At 47.9% G+C, this 8,476-nt stretch overlaps 1 long non-coding RNA gene across 1 annotated transcript in view; it reads right to left on the bottom strand.

Moving 5' to 3' along the window:
• Positions 1-935: 935 nt before the first annotated feature.
• The window catches only part of LOC125393856 (uncharacterized), a 28,029-nt gene continuing 20,488 nt past the window's right edge, over positions 936-8,476 (bottom strand). Inside the window, exon 4 of the long non-coding RNA XR_015735718.1 lies at positions 936-1,186. This is a non-coding gene — a long non-coding RNA (uncharacterized LOC125393856). The remainder of the gene's footprint in view (positions 1,187-8,476) is intronic.

The raw sequence follows: 8,476 nt of genomic DNA, 5'->3' as shown, positions 1-8,476 counted from the left end.
CTGAGTTCACCGGGCAGGCTAGACCAACCGACCAATCCTCCCATTGCCACCTCCTTACGGATGAGGTTGCAAATGTGCTCCACGAGGCCTCTGGGGGTTGAACTTGGGCTTCTTCTTGTACAGCAAGACTCATCCATAGAGCTGTCTCCCCAGCACACATCTTAAAGCCTAGGTTTTGCAAACGAGGCATGTTTGTCTTTCTGAGTTTCTGGGTCTGGCTCATTTGGCTTAGCACGCTATCTTTAGCTCTGTCCATTTTCTTCAAGGAACATAATTTTGTTCTTTATGGATGACTAGAACCCCACGGTGTCTGTGTGCCGCAGTTTTTTCTACTCTTCTGTCAGTGGACATCTAGGCCCATTCTGTAAGTCGATCATCTTGAAGAGTGATGTAATAAATATGGCCACCTGCCCCTTGGCGGTCCACCTGGCTCACTGGGCACAAGCATCCCCACGGCAGGTCAACAGATGTGCCTGTAGATAATTCTTCCAGTGGCTCTCTGCACTCCGTTCCCAGGATGCCATTCTTCAGTAACAGAGGATCAGAGACTGTCGAGATGCTTACAGTTTACACAGCTAGGAGAGGGTAACAGCTGGAGTCTTGGGGACCCTCAGTCGGCTTGCTCCCCAAGGTAGGCCCACTCTCAGGCCGTGACGTGGACTATAGCTTTTCCCGAACAGCCAGCCTGGGAGGATCCTGTTCTCCATTGTTCCTCTGGCCTTGGCTAGCTGCACCACGTTCTTTAGTGTCTTGGCCCCGGGAGGGAATCAATCGACAGCCATGGGAGTGTTCTGAGACTTAATTAACTAATGTCTTTAACATTCGACTGCTTTGGGCAAAAGCTTCTCTGCTACAATATGCTCAGGAAATTCTATGGACAGAGATTCTGGCTTTTTAATTGTAAAAGTGTTTTATTAAGAAGTGATGGGGTGGGATGAGGGAGCTCTCATTGGCAGCCTGGTGGGGGGTAGGGGTGGGGCTAGGTATCTGTAGGCATTGAGAGCACCCCTGCAGGAGTGACGAAGATATGTCCCTGCTTTCTCTCACAGGGAAAGGGCTCTCAAAGCACCACACGACTGCCGAATGACCTTGATCTAGATGCTTGTTTTCTCAATGTACAACATTTCTCTGCAGGGCCTGCCGGGTCCCCCGGGATCTGACGTCTTAGTCTCTGTGATAAACAAGGCTAAACAAATTAGAAAAGAAAAAAAATTAATTGAATTTTAGAGAGATGGTTTCCCTTATCTTTCTGCTGCTAACAAGGCTGAGACAATTCTGACGCTGCCCTGGGTGTTTTCATCCCTTTCTGTCTTTACAAATCTCAGGAGATTCACGGTGCCGGGAGACACGGAGGCAGAAGCTTGCCCTGTAGACCACAGCCTGAGACCTCAGCAGAGAGACCCGCTCTTGTTTGTTATCCAGACTGAGGGATTAAGTTTCTACCTGGCCATGTGACTTAGCCTCAATTCCTCAGCTGAATCATGATCTTGTCTCAATGATGAAGAAGATGGGACTTGAGGTCACCAGGGACAGGGCCAATAAATCACACATGTGCCAAGGGGCCACACTCAGGCACCCAGAATCCTGCTTGCATTCCCCTCAGAGGAGAGCTGAGCAGCCAATTTAGTGTAGACTGGGCTTGTTTACAGGGCTGAATATCACCTCGCTGGAGTTAAAAGAAAGCTGCTTCGGCTTTTTGAACCGACAGTGGACAGTCTCACTTGCTTAGAGAACTTTTGGCGGCCTGTGGTGGTCCTGTCAGTACTGTGGGTAGCTATAGAGGTGCTGGTGGGTCCAACCCAGTCACAGGTCACAGACCACCCTGGGGGATACTGGCCCAGGAGCCTGGTCCCCTCAGCTTTTGGTATTGGTATGGGCAGGACTGTGGGATTAGGTGATGACTTTTCTTATTTAGTCACTGAAGGGGGAGGGGAGGAGAGAGAGAGAGAGAGAGAGAGAGAGAGACTTCTGGGTTCTTAGGGCCCCATTTAGTACACCTGTCTGTCAGTCACTCTTAGTGGTACTGGGAGCCAGGACCCAGGAAGAACAATGAGAAAGACTGCTGAGAGCTGGGAATTCGCCTAAGACCTGCAGCCTGTCTTTTCCAAGGATCAAATTCAGGTCCCCAGGCCTCCTGGAAGGAGAGAGGATTCAGCCAGCCCCTGTATCTTACCACCCATCTCCCCTCTGGAGCTAGAAGAAGGATTTTTCTCTCTCACCCATGTCCCTTTCCCTCTGCTCTGTCTTCTGGAGGGAGCAGGACATTTTTGATGACAGAGAGAGTAGTTTTTGTCTTTTGTTTTTGAACACAGTACTTTTGACTGTGACCAGTCAGAGCAAGTCAAGGTCCTTGGAATTCTAGTCCCAGTCTTTCAGACTGATCAAAGTTGTAGATGAGGGGATGAGGGGCCTTAGAGGAACAGATCCTGAGCCCAGGAAGCCTATGTGCTCCTGCATACACACACACACACACACACACACACACACACACACACACACACACACCACACCACATGCACACACACACTATACACACACACACACTATACACACACACACCACATGCATGCACACACACCACACACGCACGCTCACAAACTATACACACACACACCACACACGCACGCTCACACACTATACACATGCACACTACACTCATGCACACACACTCACACACACTCACACGCACACACACACGCACACACACACCACACACATGCTCACACACGCACGCACGCACACACACAACACACGCACGCACACACACCACACAAACTCACACACACACACATGCACACCACACACACATGCTCACACACACACACGCATGCACACACACACACGCCACACACACACGCACACACCACATGCACATGTGCACACACACGCACCACATGCACGCATGCACGAGCACACACACGCACACATACCACACTCACAGGCACACACACACCATACAAACACACACGCACACACACACGCACACCACACACACATGCTCACACACACGCACGCATGCGCACACACACACCACACACACACACACACCACATGCACATGTGCACACACACGCACCACATGCACGCATGCACGCACACACACCACACTCACACGCACGCACACACACTCCCCCCTCCTCTGTCTCTCTGTCTCTGTCTTCCTCTGCTGCCACATTGTCACCCATTAGAAGTTGCTGCTAAGCCCTGGTTACTCACCCTCTTTAAGTCATTTTAGATTGATTGTGCGGAGCTGGCAGGCAGGATTAGGCCGTGCCACTCAGGATTGGCTAGGGAAAACTTGTTGGAAACTCTAAAGACTGTGAGGTCAGGGTCATGAGCTCACACAATCAGCAGAGTTGTGGGCTGGGTCACCCTGAAGTTCCTAATATCTCCAAGGTGAGGACAGCTATGGCAGAGTGCTAACTACAGCCCCACTGAGGGATCACTTGGTCATTGTGCATCTCAGTTCTCTGCACAGCTACGGGAAGTACACACTGTCATTTACCTCCTGTCTGCCAGGACACACTGGGCACACAGAGATCAGGGGTCTTTCTTGTAACTCTCCTATTAGTATTTGGCAAAATCAAAAATTGAATCTAAAAAGTCCAGTTTCAGAGCCCGGAGACTGTGGTGATATTTTGTTCATAGTTTAACAAATAAAGCTTGCCTGAAGATCAGAGTGTGAAGGTAGCCACACTCTGGCCAGAGAGACCAAGCAGTGGTGGCTCACACCTCTAATCCCAGCACTCGGGAGCTGGAGACAGGAGTGATATGGCTGGGCAGAGAGAGGAATATAAAGCAAGAGGAGACAGGAGCTCAGGATTCAGTCTGAGGATTCATAGAGTCTGAGGACTTGTAGAGACAGGATACCCCTTTTCCGTCTGAGGATTTCATAGAGATCAGAAGTATTGGCTGGCTGTACTGCTTTCCCGATCTTTCAGCTTTCAGCCCCTTGAGATATGACCCCAGGTTTCTATTATTAAGGCCAATTAGAAGTCATGCTACAAGCATCTGTAAGAAATGCCCTGTGGAAGAGTGGGCAGCAGAAGGAATGCTAAGGAAGAAATGTGGTACTGAGAAGCGCCACGCTCCCACGAGACCCGAGGCTCACAATGTTCCCTCTCTGAGCTGTATGATGAAGACCTTCGCAATGACCTTCTCTGTCTCTAACACATAGAGAGGTAGCAACTGAATGGTCACCAAAATCTGGTGTGGTGGCATGCACCTATAACTCTACCTACACTGGGGACTGAGGAAGGATTTCTTGAGCCCAGGAGTTGATAATTTGAGGTCAGCCTGCTTCGGCCATGAAGTAGCCTATCTGTCATCTGCCAAGTGGCTGCCACATGCCGAGTGAACTTGGTTAAGAACAGCGGCTCCACGTGTGGAGTCCTCCAACAGCGACACGAGTGGAGGAGCCATCTGAATGGATGATCAAATATAGCTATGCACAGGAGCGCTACGAAAATATAAATGTCTATGACAGCAGCAGGTAATATCAATATTATAAACGGAGAGGGATATTTACACTTCAAAGGGATCATTTGCTTTTACAAAGAGAGTTCTTAACATTCTTAACACTTAAGTGCTTACATTACTTACAGAAAATTAATTGGGAGTGAGGCCAGAGGAATGCATGATTAAAGTGTCCGAGGGAAAATTAGAGGTGGCGGTTCCTAAGATGAGCATCTGAGCCCGTGGATTGATTGTTTCTCAACTCAGTTCCATCCACCATTGCTGGAAGGAGGTGGCAGTGTTCAGTGTATCTTCTCCATAATTCTTATAAATAAAACCAGATGTCTTCCAACTGTTGTTCTGGGGTATAGAATTATTTCATTTTTGCCTCTCCCCAAAATCTGCTCTAAGGAAGAGAGTCTGTCATAGATGGATTGGTTCCCCAACCTTAATTGTCCTCACTTGCACTGGCCCTGATTCCAAATAGATACATCCCATGGAAGTAGAGCCTCTGTGCAGGGACCAGAGTTACTGGCATAAGAGTCCTGCCACCTTGCCTCCCTGTGGGCAGCCTGGAAGAGTCAGCTAAAATCTGATTCCTAGGCATGCCCTTTGCTATGGTAAAGATGGCGTGAGAAGTGGGCATTGTTCTGGATAGTCCTATGCCAACTTGACACAAGCTAAAGTCACCTGAGAGAACCTCAGTTGAGAAAAGGCCTCTATAAGATCTGTCTGTAGGGCATTTTCTTAATTAGTGCTTGATGGGTGCGGGGTTATTGTGGGTGATTCCACATGGTGGTCCTGAATTCTAGAAGAAAGCAGGCTGAGCTAGCCAAGGGAAGCAAGCCAATAAGCAACACTCCTCTATGGCCTCTACATCAGCTCCTGCCTCCAGGTTCCTGGCCTGTTTGAGTTCATGTCCTCACTTCCTATGATGATGAATGTTGCTGTGGAAATATAAGACAAATAAACCCTTCCCTCCCCAACTTGCTTTTCGGTGGTGGTATTTTGTTGCAGTAGTAGAAGCCCTAAGACAAGCATCTTTGGAGGATGTAAGGTAGATACAAAAAAATGAATGGAAAAGCCATGAAGGTCAGTTCTTCATGGAATGTGTTGCTAAGAAGGATCCTGGAGTTTTGCTTGTAACCTGCAGAAAGGAGTGTCGTCCTTAATTAGTGATATTTACCATGGGGAGAAGGGAGAAAGAGAGTGGAGGTGACCCCACCCCCCACCCCAACCCATGAAAACAATGACTGAGGAAAAAGAAAAAGTGAAATCAAAGAAGAATGAATACATCTTTCAGGCCACACACACACTGCTAGCAGCGCACACTGGTTTTAAGTGAGCCTGCGTCAGTCTCTGAACCTTGAAGCTGTTCTTCCCATAACCTTCCTCACATCTGTTCCTTTCACCATTTTTCCACAGCTCAGCTCTCCCTCTGTCACCCATAAACTCCCTAAAAATCCCAACCTAGATGGTCTTTGTTTTCTTTGTTCCCACCACAAACTCCACAGTAGGTGAAGGGATCGGAGCTGTCTCCTAAATAGATTTACTTAGTCATTCGAGGTGCACGGACTGTCTGTGTTTATGTTAGGATTTGTGGTCCTTGTAGTCAGCCCCCAAGGGAATGGGCTTTGCCCTGTGCTCTTCTGTTGGGAGCATTCAATGCCCTGCTGGGACTCTGCCAAAAGTTCCTTTCAACGCTTGGGGCCCTCATTTTTTCCGGGAGCGTTGCCACTGACAGCTCTCAGCTCCAGGGACACAGGGCTCCATGTCTTCCACAGATCCTTTGGCCAGGATGGTGGCTTGACGAGAGTTGACATTAGAGTCTAGTTCACTCACTCAAATCTCAACTCAGCCTTACAGATGTCAGCTTGTTCCTTTTCCCCAGCTCACCCCCATCTTGACTTCCAATTTGTGTCTTGCAGACTTTAGGCTCGAGCACAAAATAGAAACAACAGCTTCACACAAATTGTGTGACGCTAGTGAGGTCCTTTAAAAACTCAACCCCAGACTGTGCAGGATGGCTCACACTTTAATCCCAGCACTGGGGAGGCAGAGGCAGCCACCATGAACGGGAGGCCAGATTGATCCACATATAGACTCTCAAGTCAGACAACTACAAAGTGAGGCCTTGTCTCAGCAAATAAATATCACCTGCTACCTATTTATCGCTCTTTATCTATCAAACTACCATCTGTTAACTATAAATCACCTATCATTAATCTGTAATCTATCAATAATCAATCAACCCATTTATCCGTCAGCTCTGATTTCTATTGCTGCAATAAACCCTGAAGTCAACCAATTTAAAGATATAATTGTTTTGACTCGTGGTTTCACAAGTCCCAGACTGTAGTTAACTGGCTTCGTTACTGTGACTTGAAGAGATAGGGACCATCATGGTGGCAAGAGTGTATGACAAAGTCTGTCCACTTTATGGCAGCCAGGAGGCTGAGAGGCCGAGGGGGCATTTCATTAGATAATAGTCTTCAAAGACAGAGACCCAAGAACAAACTTCCTCATGTTTCTGTCGCCTCCAATGATGGTGTCGTCAAACTCAAATCAATTGATGAATCAGTACTTTCATGAAGTCAGAGTCCTCAGGACCCAATCACCTCTCAAAAGCCCCACATCCTGACATTACCACAATGGAACTGCCTTCAGCACTGAACCTTGTTGGGGATGCTTTGTATTTAAGCCAGAACAGTCTATTATATGTGTACCTACCTACCTGCCTGACTGCCTGTCTGTCTGTCTGTCTGTCTTCAATCTATCCATTTCACCATCCCTCTATCCACCTGCCTGTCTGCATAGTTTTTCTTTTATTACCAAACTGATGGATGCTATCAACTGCTAGGAATAGCCGCCAGCTTTGGGCAGCTAGCTAGACGTCCAGTTCCACACCGAATAAAGGCCTGGCCTTTTGACTTTGAAAATGTGCTTTCCTCTCATACACAACCCTTCCCCAAGCCTTACTGCTGGCCACCCTGCAATGCTGTCTAGATCTGCCTTGAACTAGATTGGCCCTCTGTGGGCCCTGGCAAAGACCAATCTAGTTCAAGGCCGATCTAGAAAGCACTACGTGGTGGCATACCTGACATTCCAGCACTCTATAGGTGGAGGTAGGGGATCAGACTCTTCCCAGCCCAAGGCGAGCCAACTCAAAGAGGTTCTCCAGTTCTCGAGATCACTTCATTGCTGATGGAGGTCTCCTTGTGGCTGCCATAGTCCAATTTCTCCCTATACTCTTGTTTTCTTTACGCTTGCTTCACCTTGACAGAGTAGACCCCCACAATGGACACTTTCTTCCTATAGTCACATCTTCTCTGAGTCCAATTCTTGGGGACTCTGAGGCATAGCTCGATGTCATTCATTTGGCATGTGCTCAGGGCTGGATATCATACAAATGCTGAAGTGCAGATAATACATCGTATCATATGCACAGCTATGGGCAGGGGCTGACAATTTCTTGGACTACCCAGGAAGCTGCAGTGATATTATTTAGCCCGAAAATGTCTGATTCCCTGCCTTTCCCAAGTCTGGGATGAATAACTATTCACTAGGTGGGTTGTGACACACTCTCTGCACAGAGGGATGGGATGAAACAGGACAGAAGGCCAACGTTTAAATGAGCATAGACAGTATACCTTGGTGTCAGTAGATAGTCAAGAGTGAAGGGCTGTGATGATGTGCTGAGACAGGAGGAGTCAGGTCCTTAACTTGAATGTGTGCTGTGTGCGGTCAGCGGAGGCACGGTGGCATCTGTACTTCAGACCCATCACTCTGGTTTCACCCAGCAGAAGAATCTGCCCAAGATCTGAACAGTGGCAGAAAATGCAGGCTCCTGCTGCTGGTGAATCAGCTCACGAAGGTCAAAATAACTATGAAGAGATTCATTACTTTCTTCTAGATTAACGCTCTACCTGGTTGATTGGAAGTAGCTGTACTGATTATACTAAGAAAGTACAGTCCTCATCAATATATAGATGCACTTAGGAAGAGTCAAGCTATGTCTACAA

The sequence above is a fragment of the Myodes glareolus genome, chromosome 20, assembly GCF_982192425.1.
Source record: "Myodes glareolus chromosome 20, mMyoGla1.1, whole genome shotgun sequence".
In the NCBI taxonomy this organism is placed as follows: domain Eukaryota; kingdom Metazoa; phylum Chordata; class Mammalia; order Rodentia; family Cricetidae; genus Myodes; species Myodes glareolus.
The sequence above is the reverse complement of the archived record's forward strand: the minus strand, read 5'-3'. Positions and strand labels throughout refer to the sequence as shown.